At 40.8% G+C, this 16,119-nt stretch overlaps 1 protein-coding gene across 1 annotated transcript in view; it reads left to right on the top strand.

Moving 5' to 3' along the window:
* Positions 1 to 16,119, top strand: part of LOC117248027 (uncharacterized) — a 62,585-nt gene that overhangs the window by 15,946 nt on the left and 30,520 nt on the right. The window lies entirely within an intron of this gene.

Below are 16,119 nucleotides of genomic sequence, written 5' to 3'. Positions count from 1 at the left end.
AGACATAAGTCCTTTCATCCTTGATATATTTTTCAGGTTATAGTAGGCTGACTTTGTAATTGTCTTAATGTGGCTGTTGAAGTTCAGGTCTGAGTCCATGATTACACCCAAATTCCTGGCTTGGTTTGTGTTTTTTAACATTACTGATTGTAGCACAGCACTGACTTTTAATCCTTTCTTTGGCTCCAAAAACAATTACTTCAGTTTTATCTTTGTTTAATTGTAGAAAACTCTGACACATCCAATCACTGATTTGTTCAATGCACTTACTCAGCACTTGTATGGGATGAAAATGTGGAAATGGAAACATTTGCCTTTGTAGAGTGTGAGGATGTGGGAGTGGTATCTTCATTGTTTCTCTCAGGTATTTGTAGGCTTCGGGTCCATGCAAATGCAGCGTGAGAGAAAATTCCCTTTGAGCCTGGGTGAAGACACAGTCCTTCTTGAAGAGTTCAACTGGAAGATCTGAAATGGGAAAACAAGCTATACATTAATGATGAAACCAGCACAAAACATCATACATTAAAATTGTGGGATAACCAAGAATGTGTGTATTCTTTACAAATCACAGTATTTAAATTTTTTTAACAAATAGAATGTTGGATACTTTAATTACAAAGTATTAAATACTTGGAAGCTCAATTAGGTTGTTTTCTAAATAGTGTTTTTTTTAGTCCAATAATCTAATTTGATCAACTGTAGTATTTCAGTAAATATTTGAGAACATTGGTGAGACTGCAATCAAAAGGTGTGTATTGAGACATGAATTTAAACTAATACAAAATTATTAATGTTACACATGCATCTGTTAAATGAAGGAGCTGGGCAATTCAACCAACCTGAGTACGAATCCAGCTTGTGCTGAAGTTCCTCTGTAAGCAGGTTTTTCTCTTTTAAATCCTGGAGCAGGGATTTCACTGTTTTAGTGTGCCTTCTTTCTCGATCCCTGGAATTTCGCAATTTTCTCTGCAATTCATCCACCCTCTCCTGTGCCTCAGTTAACTTCTGTTTAACATCAATCAGGTCAAGGGCATACTGATGATCCTGAAAAATATGAATGTAATTATATAATCATATATTTAAATAATTAATTTAAATGTATTGTCCTCATTTCATAAATGTCACTGTAACAGAAGCCCAGCTTCCCGCAAAGGTGTTTAACTACAAATTGTTTCACTCACTGACGTTGACTCCTCCTGGTCGTCTGGTGGCTGAACCTGAACATCAGGACTTTGTAGAGCAGCTTGGGATGTCCTGGTTGACCTGGATGTACTGGGCACCTGGAGATAAAGTTAATTATTTACCAGTAAGTCAAGAGGAACAATATCAAACAGTGTGTTTCTACTAAGTTTAGTGGGCATTACACGTGTTAGATTATGTCATTATTTATACATAAACCATTTCAATACTAACTTTGCAGAGATGCTCCGGAAAACTGAATTCAGAGGGAGTCACCCCGTCCCTTAAACGGACAGTCTGCCCAGTCCTGTCAAAGTCCTGTGGTCTGAAGTGACAGCTGCAGATGACTGAGGAGTCACTTGGGACAAAGTCCTTTCTCCTCACTGCTGTTACCCATGCCTGTCTCCTCGCTGTGTTTTTTGGGAAACTACACACTAAATAAGTGTGTCAGAAAAACGCAGTTCCACATAATTTGTAGTTACAATTCAGGCCACAAGTTAACTACTAATATTATACTGCGTTATGTCACGTTGGTGCCATGAAACAGATAGTTGACAATTTGGAATAACACATACACCAACATAGCTCTTTGACAAAGCATCATAGTTTTATAAGTAATATTATATAAATGTTAACCTTTTTTCTTTAAGTTGTGTGACATAGCGTTAGCTTAATTTGGCATTAGGACCAGATCAGGACAGTTACTTTACTTGATTAGCTTAAAAGAAGGATCACTTTTTGAGATATATATCTTATTAAACATGTTCGTAACAGTAAAATATTGTAAAACAACTCCTTACCTGTGGAATGTTATTCCCTTCTGCTTGGTTTTAATACTTCTTTCGTTAGTACACCCAATTGCAGAGCAAAAATGTGGCATTTTTGCCGAGTCTGACATGGGTCTGAACCGGTCAGAGCACCTAGGCAAGATGGCAGCGGTATTGACGCATCCCACAAGCCAGGGTGCGGCATCTATGTGTATATATCTATGGGCAGGAATAAGAGACATGAGACGGCCTTAAAGATGGCAGAGCTCGAACGACTTCCGGTTCAAGTAAGGAGTTAGGAGTTAGCAGTATAAAATAAGAGACTTGGGACGTACCCCAAGTAACATTTTGATTTGGGCTGACCTGAGACAACTGGTTACCCTCGGCTTGTCTTGAAAATACCCAAACATATTTATCAATGTTTCTTGTTCTTTTTCCACATGGCCATGGCCACATGTCTACAAACATATTCAGTGCCACATTACAGTCTGCACAACACTGCACACTATGACAAAGCCTGTCATGTTTAAAAAGTGACGATCTAACTCGGAAAATGCTCTCAAAATACGCTAAATAATATGTAAATAAAAACCAAGCACTTATAGCCACTGGATAATTACAGAGGTGAAAAGCAAGGACTGACATTTACTCACGTCACTGTAACTGAATAGTTTTTTGTGTAGGCTACTTGCACTTTTTAAAATCTAATTTGAGTGTTACATCATTAGCCTAAGTATTATGCTTCGCTGCATTTTAAATGACTTCTGTGACCGAGTTAAAAAAAAAAAAAAAAAAGTCGAAAGGCCGAAATTTTAAAAAAGCAAACGGAATTGTACATGCATTAACTACCATGACACAATAATAATAGTATTACACTCTATGACAACCTGGCAGCTAGCTCTGATGGAGACATATGAGCTCTAAGAACAAACTCACATTTATGGGACGCACACTAAAAGAAATGTCGCCATGGTCTGAGAGAGGTGACGTCATGCTGTTATCTCTGTCTCTACAGGTACGCAGTGAGCGAGTTAGATCGTCACTTTTTAAACATGACAGACTTTGTCATAGTGTGCAGTGTTGTGCAGACTGTGACGTGGCACTGAATATGTCTGTAGACTCTTGGAAAAAGGACAAGAAACATTGATAAATATGTTTGGGTATTTTCAAGGCAGTTGTCTCAGGTCAGCCCAAATCAAAATGTTACCTGGATGCTGACGTAGTTTACTAATACCTGAGGAAAGCCGTGCACTCTGTGAGTCTCAGTGGCTCACACAGGTAGACATGCAGTTTGTGTTATATTGTCTTTTTTTTTTATTGTCTCAGCACATCTGCAGCTGTTCGGTAAGGAAACCAGTTAAATTGAAAACCAGTAGAGACATGACACTGGCGCACAATTCATTCATTCATTTATTTTAATTTATTCTGCTCATGGTAGTATATATTTTCATCAAAACATATACAGCTAATTTAACAACTCAGTTTACACATCCATAGTCGGAAAGGAACAGGAGGAAGAACAATCTTACATTACCAGAACATAAACAATGAATTAGCGCGGTCAAACCCGCCTTCAAACAATGAAGTCGTCATTCTTATTTAATTCAATTGCTCCGAACATTTTAGTAAGATTGTTGTTATTTGCTTGACTAACTTTTGTCATACTATGTAGGTTTCCCAAAGATACTGCTCGGAGGAAACAGTGGGAAGTAGCTCTCCGGAGGGAAGGGTTTTTCTGCTAGCTCGTCTTCCATGCTCTGCAGTGAGTATTTCAATTCGGAGGACTTTGACAGAACAGGTCAGACAGTCAGGATCAGAGATGGAGCTGTCCCTTCTGTCTTCAGTTTCCCAGCTCACCTCCAGAGGGTATGTATATCACCATAGGCTGTAAGGTTTAAATAAATGAATGCCATACCATACTAATTTTTTTTCTTTTCTGAGTGTCAAGGAATCAGTTATGTATTTTGTAATAATACACTGTGATAAAATTAAAATATTGTATCCTTCACTTAAGCCTGTTGCTACCAGGACAACTGAGACCTCAAAGAAGGCTCAAGAGACTCTGGCAGTGGACTGTTCCCAGCTTGTCCAAGACACTGATGAACCCCTGCCTGTACCCAATGTTGTGAGTACCAAACAGACATGCCTCAAATAGTTGTGAGCATCATGATCCTTGTTATGTTCAAATCTCTTGTCATCTCCCACTCTGTCACTATTTTCAGACATACTCACATACACATATGCACATACATGAAACATGTCAGTGATGAATGTGTATCCCTGACACACACACACACATACACACACATACACACACAGTGCTGGCAGAACAAATGTGGAGTGATGAGATTAAGAATGTGGGACAGTTGTACTAGTGAAGATGTGACTGACTGTGACTGGGTGATTGAGTAAGTGTAATATAAAGTTATAATATTTTCATCCTTTGTTTCTACTAGGACCACTCCTATGTCCTGCCTTCATCACCTGATGATCTGAGGGCCAGACTAAGTGATGCCTTGGCTAGGGTGGAGAGTCTGGAAAGAGAGAAGAGGAATGCAAAGGATAGAGAAAGGAGGGCAGTTCAAATAAACACAAGAAGTTTGTGCTCTAGAGAAAGGATCAAGACTCAGTGAATAACCTAAGCCCGATGATAAGCTAATATGGCAATGCTTAACTATACAAACCAGCGAGCAGTGATAACTAGCATGTCTTTGGGGTCATCGGGTGGGAACCTCGTTTCACCAGTGTTTCGTCTAGTTGGTCCCACGACACCTCCAGGAGGCTAGACAGTGATCTCTGGCGTCCCAGAGACACTCCCCTAATGCCAGGTCTCACTGCTCCCCTCCCCGCACCAACCCAATAACCTCCTTTACCTTACTTACACATGGCTTTCTCAGCCCAAACAGCACTGCCACCTTCAACTAAACCCAGGCTCCGTACATGTGAGCTCCAGGTAGAAACAGGGCTGATATTACCTTTCCTAGCACATTCACCATACTCTGTTTCACACGCTACATAGTATAACTACAATATAAGCTGAAGTTAAAGGAGCTAAATAAACTTACAGGATCAGCAAACACACTTACCTTGCTGCATGGCCTCAAATAAAATGGATTCAAATAGGCCACTCCCACACTTAAATAACCTTCCTCTTCCTGGACTTCCTCCTTACTTACACATGGCCTTCTCAGCCCAAACAGCATTGCCATCTTCAACCAAACCCAGGCTCCATACATGCGAGCTTCAGGTAGAAACAGGGCTGCTACTACCTTTCCTAGTACATTCACCATACTCTATTTCACATGCTACATAGCATAACTCCAATATAAGCTAAAGTTAAAGGAGCTAAATGAACTTACAGGATCAGCAAGCACACTCACCTTGCCACATGGCCTCAAACAAAATGGATTCAAATAGGCCACTCCCACACTTAAATACTTCCTCTTCCTGGATTTCCTCCTGAGAGGAAGTCTCCACCTGATCTCCACCTGATCTCAAGGAGTTATGTGCCCTGCTTAGTAGTTCCCCCTGCTGGCCCCCAACTGACATTATTTCTTCGGTAATAGATAAACTGGCTGGTTCTTGCTGCTTCATCTGACATTTCCCTCACTGTCTTCCTTAAACTCTGTCCCCGCACTCCGAGTTCCCCCAGGAGCGAGACAGCTGATCTTGCTATGAATCCCCTACACCCCACTCCCACTGGACAAATCTTAGTCTTCCATCCTCGCTGCTCAGCTTCTGCTCCTAAGTCTGCATATCTAAGCTTTTTTCTTTCATAGGCTTCTTCCACTGAGTCTTCCCAAGGAACTGTCAGCTCAATGAAATAAACTATCCGTTGACTCACTGACCACAACACTAAGTCAGGCCTCTGCCTGGTACAAACTATTTCCTGGGGAACAACAAGCTTTCCGCCTAAATCTACTTGCATTTCCCAATCACAAGCACCTTCTAGGTGGCCACACCCTTGCCTCCTCACTAACTTATCCCTTCTGTATTTCTCTCCCTCACGGACAAACTGAATTGCTAAACTCCTATCCTTAACACCTTCTGAATTCACCTGTCTTCGTTTTCCTTCGATGCCTGCAGCTAAACATTTCAACACCTGGTTATGTCGCCATGTATATCGGCCTTGTGACAAGCTAACTTTACAGCCTGACAAAATATGCTTTAAGGTTGCGGTACCTGAACACAATGGGCATGATGGGTCCTCATTTACCCACAGTTTTAGGTTCTGGGGGGTTGGTAACACATCGTATGTAGCCCCTACCAGGAATCTAATACGATTCTCCTCCATACTCCACAGGTCCCTCCAACTAAGCTTCCTCTTCTCTACACTTTCCCAATTCAGCCACTGTCCCTGTTTAGCCTGGGCCACTACCTTTGCACCCCTTAACATTTCTTCCTGTCTACGTATCTGTTCTACAGCCAGCTTTCTTTTATCTTTGAGACCTGCTTTATTCCATACCGGTTTGCCTGAGCCAAGCCCCAGGCCTCCCCGGCCAAACTGAACATTACCTACAATCTCTGCATGCCTAAGAGCTGCCTCTGCCTCCTGAACTGCCGATCTTGGGTTCCACTTCCTCCCCTTGGTTGGATTTGGAACCACACTCCTAACTACCACGTCCTTACTCCCAGATAACAAGAGCTCTGTCCTGACCTTGGTACATTTAAATTCCTCTGTTACACCAGATACTGGCAGCTGAAGTATCCCTTTTCCATACAATGCAACACTACTTAGACACCTAAGAGCACCCAACCACTTCCTAATACAGGAGCTAACCGACCTTTCAATTCTCTCCACTACGGATATTGGAATTTCATAAATTGACAATGGCCACATTAACCTAGGATATAGCCCAAATTGCAAACACCACAACTTGAGGAGTTACTCTAACTTACCATGCATTCATCATGTCCCAGAGTGCTGTTTCCTTGCACTGACAGGTTTGTAGAAAAACAGTAAAAAGCGCTAAGAACAAAAACATTATAATCCTGATCGCGGGTATTCACAGCACTTCCTATGTTGGACTAAACGTCATCACGTTGTGAGCATGAACTGTCACTTTATTTTCTTGCGTGTCTTTCTCACGACACTACCCGCGGCAACAAGGAGTGACGTCATTTCCCCGGAAATTCCTCTCTGTCTTCCGCGGTAAATATTTCTCTCAGCTTGCAGTCACACACTCACTCTCGTTTTGTATTTTACTCTTTCACAACAACACTTAGAGACACACACACACACACACACACACACACACACACACACACACACACCAGACACTCACCACACACTCGCACACATATATTTATGGAACCGCAACAACCCGGACCCGCGAAACGACTTTTCTCCCGGCGCGAAGCTTTCAAGCTAATTACAGCGTCGGATGAAGATTCACTCCACTCATCTGGTCCGGATTCTGCCGACAGTGGAGATGACGCCGACCTCATCCAAGGGAGAGATCCCTCCTATGACATGTATGTATATATTCATGAAATATTGTTTATGCATATATTCATGAAATATTGTTTGTTTATGAGTTAGAGTAAAGTAAAGAAAATATACATGTAACACAACTGAAAGCATTTTGCACTAAACACGCACCATTATTGTATTACTCTCATGTTGAACACATCTAACACACTGTGTAACATCTGTATGCAGAGTTGACAATGCTGAGGAGGAGGAAGTGGGGGTTCTCCTTGCCCTGCACCCCGGAGGGAGGCAGAGGGGGAGGAAGGAGTTGGTCTCCAGCAAACAGAGGCTCCAGGTCAGAGACACTCCCTGGTGATGCAGCTGGCTGGAGAACCGAAAAGGAGCCTGACATCTTGCCACATCCCCTACCACATTTTCTGCCCAAAAGGAGGCCAGGTGTGCAGCCACCTCTATCACAGTATGTGGACAATACCTCTCCATCTGAGCTGTTCAGGAATTTACTTTCACCGGGCTGCCATCAAAACACTGTGTGCCAACACCAATAAAAATGCAGCAAAAATATTGCTCATTGTGGACAGGAACTGTCACAAGACCTATCACAGCTCCCCTGGTGCTATTGAAAAGTAATGTTTGACTTTGAACTTTGGTTGTTCTATTGTAAATAGTTTATTTTGATGTTCATGTTGTATTTTTGCTAATTGTGCACAATGTGCATTTAACTTTCGTTTTTGTCACATTTTAGCACTTGCTGACGTATTGCGGTAAGCGAGTTGTGTCATTTCCGGTGTTTCTGTGACAGCGTCTCTGTACTGCTCTGGTGAATTCTGCTAGCCTGCTTTCTCACTTCAGTTGCTTTAATGTCTACTTCACGTCTTAACCCACAGTGGTTCTGTTTAAGCACTTATAGCTCTCCTCCTTTCTACGACTTTCTCGCTAATCTCTTAGCTGTTGTTTGCACGTTACTAGCCTTGGTAGCTACATTAGCTTTACAGTTAGCGATGGCTTCTCCTTCTGCTCTTTCTTGCTCGGTGTGCCAAATGTTCAGTTATGCCTCTGCTTCCTTTAGCGACAGTGGTAATTGTAATAAGTGTAGCTTATTGGCTGCGTTGGAGGCGAGGCTTAGTGAATTAGAAGCGCGGCTCCACACCATGGAAAACCATTCAGTAGCTGCGGTAGTTAGCCAGCCCCCTGTAGCCGGTGCGGAGCCACATAGCATAGCCTTAGCCTCTGCTAACTGTCCTCCGGCAACTCCCGTGCAGCCGGGAGGCTGGGTAACTGTTCGTGAGAGGCGCAGCTCCAAGCCGAAGCCCACGGCTCACCACCAGCCTGTTCACGTTTCCAACCGCTTTTCCCCACTCAGCGACAGACCCGCTGAGGATAAAACTCTGGTTATTGGCAGCTCTATTCTGAGGAACGTGAAGTTAGCAACACCAGCGGCCATAGTCAAATGTATCCCTGGGGCCAGAGCGGGCGACATTGAGTCAAATTTAAAACTGCTGGCTAAAGCTAAACGTAGATTTAGTAAGATTGTTATTCACGTCGGCGGCAATGACACCCGGTTACGCCAATCGGAGGTCACTAAAATTAATATTGCCTCGGTGTGTGAATATGCAAAAACGATGTCGGACTCCGTAGTTTTCTCTGGACCCCTCCCAAATCTGACCAGTGATGACATGTTTAGCCGCATGTCATCATTTAATCGCTGGCTGTCCAGGTGGTGTCCAGCAAACGATGTGGGTTTCGTTAATAATTGGCAAACTTTCTGGGGAAAACCTGGTCTTATTAGGAGAGACGGCATTCATCCCACTTTGGATGGAGCTGCTCTCATTTCTAGAAACCTGGCGAACTTTATTAGTAAATCAAATCCCTGACAACCCAGAGTTGAGACTCAACTTTCCTGGAAGTTCTGATTTATCTATTCTATCCAATCCTTCTGCCACATCTTTCCTAAATTTCACCACCTGTTCCTCATCATTCAACTCCACATTGTACCACCTACCTAAGGTCTTTACTGACTTTTCCCTAATTGTTGGGATTTCCTCATCATCTATGACAAACTTCCTATCACTTAACTTCCCTCTACGTATCGAGATGCTTCTAGATTTACTAGGCTTGATCTTCATGCTGGCCCACTTGAGGTTCTTATTTACCTTCTCTAGTAGCCTCTTTGTACATGGCATTGTTGTGGTCACCAGTGTCATGTCATCCATGTAAGCCCTAACTGGTGGAAAATGCAACCCGTTCTGTTGTCTCTCTCCACCTACCACCCACTTAGAAGCCCTGATGATTACTTCCATTGCCATAGTAAATGCTAATGGAGAAATTGTACACCCTGCCATGATGCCTATTTCTAGCCTCTGCCAACCTGTTGTGAAACCTGTTGTACTTAGACACAACCTAATATCCTGAAAATATGCTTTCACTAAGTTAACAACTACCTGTGGCACTCTGAAGTAGTCAAACGCACTCCAAATGAGGCTATGAGGTACTGAACCAAACGCATTTGCAAGATCTAAAAATACTACATGCAGGTCCCTTTTCTTGCAAAGAACACTGTGTGCAGTCTTCTGGAGGATCTCAGAGGAAAATCTCAAATGTGCCATTTTGTTACCTGAAAAATGGCAAAAAATAAAAAATGTTAAGATATTTTTCTTTATTTTTCTTATTTTTGTGAGGGGGGATGTTTTAATCCACACTCTATTATATATATATGTGTATATATATATATATATATATATATATATATATATATATATATATATATATATATACATATATATACATATATATGTGTATATATATATATATATATATATATATATATATATATACAGTGGTGTGAAAAAGTGTTTGCCCCCTTCCTGATTTCTTACTTTTTTTGCATGTTTTCCACACTTAAATGTTTCAGATCATCAAACAAATTTAAACATTAGTCAAAGATAACACAAGTAATCACAAAATGCAGTTTTTAAATGAAGGGTTTTATTAATGAGGAAGAAAAAAATCCAATTCCCCTGTCCCCCTTTTGTATATTTACAAAAGGGGGAAATGATGGTGTGAAACAGCAGAGGCACTTTGTCAACCCGCTGAGTTAACGTTACTGTCATTAGCATCAAGCTAGCAAACAATGTACATCCTCACGGTTGGACATAAAGTAATAACATTAACAAATAGCGGCGGGGCTTTTACTCACCACAACTGCAGAGGCTCCCAGCTTCATTTGAAACAAAATACATTATAGACGGTCCGTTATTTATTAATCCCTCTGTGTGTTTATACAGTACAGGCCAAAAGTTTGGACACACCTTCTCATTCAATGCGTTTTCTTTATTTTCATGACTATTTACATTGTAGATTCTCACTGAAGGCATCAAAACTATGAATGAACACATGTGGAGTTATGTACTTAACAAAAAAAGGTGAAATAACTGAAAACATGTTTTATATTCTAGTTTCTTCAAAATAGCCACCCTTTGCTCTGATTACTGCTTTGCACACTCTTGGCATTCTCTCGATGAGCTTCAAGCGGTAGTCACCTGAAATGGTTTTCCAACAGTCTTGAAGGAGTTCCCAGAGGTGTTTAGCACTTGTTGGCCCCTTTGCCTTCACTCTGCGGTCCAGGTCATCTGCCGCAGCACTCCATCACTCTCCTTCTTGGTCAAATAGCCTTTACACAGCCTGGAGGTGTGTTTGGGGTCATTGTCCTGTTGAAAAATAAATGATCGTCCAACTAAACGCAAACCGGATGGGATGGCATGTCGCTGCAGGATGCTGTGGTAGCCATGCTGGTTCAGTGTGCCTTCAATTTTGAATAAATCCCCAACAGTGTCACCAGCAAAACACCCCCACACCATCACACCTCCTCCTCCATGCTTCACAGTGGGAACCAGGCATGTGGAATCCATCCGTTCACCTTTTCTGCGTCTCACAAAGACACGGCGGTTGGAACCAAAGATCTCAAATTTGGACTCATCAGACCAAAGCACAGATTTCCACTGGTCTAATGTCCATTCCTTGTGTTTCTTGGCCCAAACAAATCTCTTCTGCTTGTTGCCTCTCCTTAGCAGTGGTTTCCTAGCAGCTATTTGACCATCAAGGCCTGATTCGCGCAGTCTCCTCTTAACAGTTGTTCTAGAGATGGGTCTGCTGCTAGAACTCTGTGTGGCATTCATCTGGTCTCTGATCTGAGCTGCTGTTAACTTGCGATTTCTGAGGCTGGTGACTCGGATGAACTTATCCTCAGAAGCAGAGGTGACTCTTGGTCTTCCTTTCCTGGGTCGGTCCTCATGTGTGCCAGTTTCGTTGTAGCGCTTGATGGTTTTTGCGACTCCACTTGGGGACACATTTAAAGTTTTTGCAATTTTCCGGACTGACTGACCTTCATTTCTTAAAGTAATGATGGCCACTCGTTTTTCTTTAGTTAGCTGATTGGTTCTTGCCATAATATGAATTTTAACAGTTGTCCAATAGGGCTGTCGGCTGTGTATTAACCTGACTTCTGCACAACACAACTGATGGTCCCAACCCCGTTGATAAAGCAAGAAATTCCACTAATTAACCCTGATAAGGCACACCTGTGAAGTGGAAACCATTTCAGGTGACTACCTCTTGAAGCTCATCGAGAGAATGCCAAGAGTGTGCAAAGCAGTAATCAGAGCAAAGGGTGGCTATTTTGAAGAAACTAGAATATAAAATATGTTTTCAGTTATTTCACCTTTTTTTGTTAAGTACATAACTCCACATGTGTTCATTCATAGTTTTGATGCCTTCAGTGAGAATCTACAATGTAAATAGTCATGAAAATAAAGAAAACGCATTGAATGAGAAGGTGTGTCCAAACTTTTGGCCTGTACTGTATGTCGTAACAGTCTGGTTTGTGAAGCTGTGCCAGCATCATTTTGTGAGAGCTACCACCTGCTAACTTTGAAAAACAAAGGAGGCCTGATGATTCCAAGCAAAGGTGCAGTCAAGGTGATCCGCGCAGCAGAGCACTGCATCCGACGTGCCTCAAACATATCGTCTGCAGCACATCAGTGCACTGTGTCCCTGGTCAACCGTGCTGTCAAAGCAGACATAGGTTCTGAAGATGTGTTTGATCTTGGTGACCACATTGTTGAAACCCAGGATGGTATCGACAACCATCACTATAGCCTCATATCTTTAGTCGTGAGCAGCTTTCATAAGTTGAGGCAACACCATGTGGCAAAAATCCACACTCTACAATTGCAGAGTGGCAACCTGAGAAAGAAGCTGTGTAAAGTAGTGTTGTTACAGGGCTATTAGAGAAAACATGCGGCCCGCAGGCCAAATCCGGCCCACCAGACGGTCCAGTCCGGTCCGCGGGATGACTTTGCAAAGTGTAAAAATTAAGAATATAGTTCTGTGAAAATGAATGCTTACTGTGGAAATATTTAAGACACTGAACATTGTGCAATATAATGTCAGTCAGCTTCAGTACAAAAGAGTTTGGTTTGGTGGAAACCTATTGTTCATGTACTGCACAACTTTTATGTATCTTTATTTTTTTATTTACAAGGTAATAACTTAACCTTGTTCCTCAATAGTTCCCACTTTAGTTTGTATGGTGTGGTGTGTCAGTTCAGATGGTCAGGATTACTATGTGGAAATACATGTAAATTTAAAACAATTTCTAGATCTTTACAAATTGTTTTGATCATAAATTAAAATACTTTATTCTAGTCTAAATGTTGTGTGCCTTTGTAGACACTGTGGTCTGTAAGTTGTAATGCACATGCATAATAAATGATAAATTGAGGCATAATATTGTTGAAATTGCACTTAATTGAAATTTCAGGTTCATAATGTTTTGTGAAAAGATAGTTCATTAAATGTGAACATTTTCAGAATGTACCTTTACTTTTTTGGACTAAAACAAAGGGAAAATTTTGGAGTTGACATTATACATAGGCTATTATGCTATGATTTTACTGGTCCGGCCCACTTGAGATCAAATTTGGTTGTATATGGCCCCTGAACTAAAATGAGTTTGACTCCGCTGCTCTAGGACCTCTAAAACTTCTTTTAGGACCTCTAAAACTTGCTCTAGGACCTCTAAAACTTATTCTAGGAGCTCTCAAAGCTCCTCTAGGACCCCTAAAACTTCCTCCAGGACCCATAAAACCTCCTCTAGGGCCCATACAACTTTCTCCAGGACCTCGAAAACTTCTTCCAGGACCCATAAAATTTCCTACAGGACCTCGAAAACTTCCTACAGGACCTCTAACACTTCCTCCAGGACCTCTAAAACCTTCTCCAGGACCTCTAAATTGTCCTCTAGGACCCCTAAACATCTTTTAGGAACCCTAAAACTCTCTCACGTCCTCTAAAACCTCCTTCAGGACCTCTAAAGCTTCCTCCAGGTCCCCTAAAACCTTCTCCAGGATTACTGAAAATAATACTACCGTACACTGTATATATTTTTTGTAAATATGACCTAATAATGTAAACAGTTCTGTGTCCAGGCTCCCATGAGCACTGTGGTGTTATACATATGAGATTAAAGCAAAATTCTGTGTAAACATGCAGCTCTAAGTCATTTATTTTCACTTGTACAAAACCAACATTTGTTAATCAGAATGTGTAACTACACTGCAGCTCGGCACAACCCTGCTGATACAGTATTTTTGCACATTGTGTGACTTAAAATGTGAATAAACATTTATAATCAAAATTAATAATTAAATGACATCATGGTGGGCATTGTACATCTAGTAAGAAAAAAGAATATTCATTACATGGGGAAAGTATAGTTTAAATGTGTTGTAGAACTATTACTGATACTTTATCTACATAAGATCAAATATTTTGGTATGAAAAGCTGCATTTTTTATTTAACCAATTATCCTGTATCCTAACTACATGTCTGACGATTGTAACAAACCAGTCCGCATGAAAATCGGTTGAGAATTCAGCGAGTAATGATGATTTTAATCATAAATAGTCTCCTGCCTCAATAGACATACATGCATTAGGCAGCGCGGCTCCACCTGGGCAAGATGGCGGCCGCGTTGACGAAACGCTCCAATGACGAGCGCCGCTGAATGCGGCATCTACGTATATATATCTATGATTCCTGCCAGTAAGGAGTTAGCGTTAGGCGTTAGGAGGGATCTGTTAGGTGCGATGAGTAAGGTAACACGAGAGGTTCCTAACAGGAAGTCTTTCTCAGCTTGAGGCCATGACGTATAAATACCCACCCCCTTCGTCTGTCTCATTTGAACGAGATGGCGGAGAAATAGCGCAAGTGTACCCGTTTATGGCAAGCCGTTTTAACATTTAATCGCTAGACTGGATATTCATTACTGATATCTGCAACATAATTTTGCCTAGTCAAAACTCTTATTCAAGATATCCCTAATTAGATTTTGCCTAGTCAAAACTCTAATTACAGATATCTGTAATTCAGTTTTGACTAGTAAGATTCAAACTATTTTTGCCATTCATGTGTATGGGGTTAGTCATTATAGATATCTACAATGTAGTTGCGGATATCTGCAATTGTTATTGCGGATATCTGCAACTGAATTGTGGATATCTGTAATTCCAGTTTGAGATATCTACAATTTAATTTTGACTAGTCATAATTCAAGTTCAAGATATCTTTAATTATCATCAATTGAAGATATCTACATGGTCCTTTCTAGATATCTTGAATTGAGTTTCAGATAGTCAGAATGACGTTGTAGATATCTGTAACTGAATTATGACTAGTCAAAATGACGTTGTAGATATCTACAACTGGAATTATAGATAGTCATAATGTAATTGTAGATATCTATAATGACAAACCCCATACCATGAATGGCAAAAATAGTTTGAATCTTACTAGTCACAACTGAATTACAGATATCTGTAACTGTAGTTTTGACTAGTCAGAATGACATTATAGATATCTGTAATTCAGTGTTGACTAGTCAGAATGACGTTATAGATATCTGTAATTCAGTTTTGACTAGTCAGAATGACGTTATAGATATCTGTAATTCAGTTTTGACTAGTCAAAATGACATTACAGATATCTGTAATTCAGTTTCATTGGTTCAATTCAATAATTCAGTTTTTATCTTAAATTAAAATTCATACTAGTCACAATGACATTACTACTAGTCAAAATGACGTTATAGATATCTATAATGGTAATTCCGGATAGTCGGACTTTGTGATTAAATGTTAAAACGGCTTGCCATAACCCGTTACATGCATTCTTTGCAATGAAACGCTGTAGTTCACATGCCTACGTGACTACAAAGAGTAACGTTAATGATATTTCGTGCAAGACTGTCATGTTGTAATTAAGTTTATTTCATTCACAACCCGTTGCGGTGTTCAGCGGACTGTCTGTGATGCGTGGCTGTTAAATGTGCAGCTGCTCGAGTGATATAACACCACGCACACACATACACAAACACATAGGCTACACAAGCACATTTGCCCATCATTAATTGTCCTGCATGTCATGTGAGTGGAATAATGTTTAATAGGCTGTAGGTAATATTAATTATTAATATTAATATTAATTATTATTATTACTTTCATTAATGTTGTTGTAAGCTACTGTCATTACCGTCTGTCCTGCATCTCTCTCTGTCTCTCTTTCTGTCTCATACGGATTACTGTTAATTTATTATGTTGATCTGTTCTGTACGACATCTATTGCACGTCTGTCTGTCCTGGACGAGGGATCCCTCCTTGTGCTCTTCCTGAGGTTTCTACTGTTTT

This window comes from Epinephelus lanceolatus, chromosome 17 (genome assembly GCF_041903045.1).
Source record: "Epinephelus lanceolatus isolate andai-2023 chromosome 17, ASM4190304v1, whole genome shotgun sequence".
Lineage (NCBI taxonomy): Eukaryota > Metazoa > Chordata > Actinopteri > Perciformes > Serranidae > Epinephelus > Epinephelus lanceolatus.
This window is presented reverse-complemented; position numbering and strand designations above follow the sequence as displayed.